This window comes from Nannospalax galili, unplaced genomic scaffold, assembly GCF_000622305.1.
Source record: "Nannospalax galili isolate Female #2095 unplaced genomic scaffold, S.galili_v1.0 scaffold1812, whole genome shotgun sequence".
Lineage (NCBI taxonomy): Eukaryota > Metazoa > Chordata > Mammalia > Rodentia > Spalacidae > Nannospalax > Nannospalax galili.
The window spans coordinates 577,293-578,430 of NW_008331838.1; positions in this window are offsets into that span (position 1 = coordinate 577,293).

Below are 1,138 nucleotides of genomic sequence, written 5' to 3' on the forward strand. Positions count from 1 at the left end.
GAATATGGTTCATTTACAGATTAACTGAAGTGCAAAAAGTTAAATTGGTAATGATGTGTATTCCTCAGTTGTATATTTAAGAGTTCTTTTGTATTAGTTTTACTGTTGCTTTTACTGATCTTCATTATGTATTTGATAACTTTTCCCTATTAAAATACCAGAGATGCAGAGATATTTTGCACTTTAGCCTTGATGAAAAGTACAAGATATGTTCAAAGCTTCCCCTTACTCTTTTCTTATTGGTAGCCCCGTCAGGTTCAAGAATAACGTGACACATAGAATAAAAATGGGAAAGGAAGTTTGAAGAGTGTGCTTGGCATTTTGAGTTGCCATATCTGTTTATAAATTTGGTGCTCTGCTAATTAGAAGCAAGTTAATGGAGCTTGAACTTTACTTTGATACATAGCAAGAGATAATTCTGTAGAAGAAATGTCAGCCGGTAGGGTAGTCATTTGACTCTTAGTTTTATATTGAGACAGTGTTGACAGTTTGGGAGCCACAAGGCTTTACGCTGACTAGTCAGAAATAATATTGACGTATGTCTTATTTTTCATTTTTGTCCTGAGTCCAGTCTAAGTATGTCTCCAAGTTTATATTGTCACAGTATTTACAAAGACCTGCTTGCATTGAGAAATTTAACTCCAAAGGGTTTTGCTAGGAGGAAGTAGACCTCCAGTATCATTGTAACTAAAGTCTGTCTAGTCGTTGAAAATATTTATCTGTCACTTTTGACAAATTGGGGCCAGCTTGATGTTTTAAATATTGAGCCAAGTATAAAAACTTAAAGGCTTACTCAATTTTTTACCATTTTATTGAAATTGTTTTTATATTTTTTTTTGGTAATCTGTGCCATGAAATTTGAAAACCACCAAAAATTTTAAGAATTTTTATATTCAATTCTTTTTCTGGGGTAATGTTAAGTTATATAGATTATTAATGCATGTTTGCTGAATATAGCCCTGGTTTTGTGATGAAACTGTTTAGATTTTATTGATGACACATTAGATTAGTGATTGTATTAAATAACTAAATTCCTATTGTGGTTATTAATTGAAATTTCATCTTTAAGCAGAAAGCTATTTGTGACCATAAGCTTTGTGCTTAGAAAATGTATGTGTTTTTATCTGTCAGTATGGGA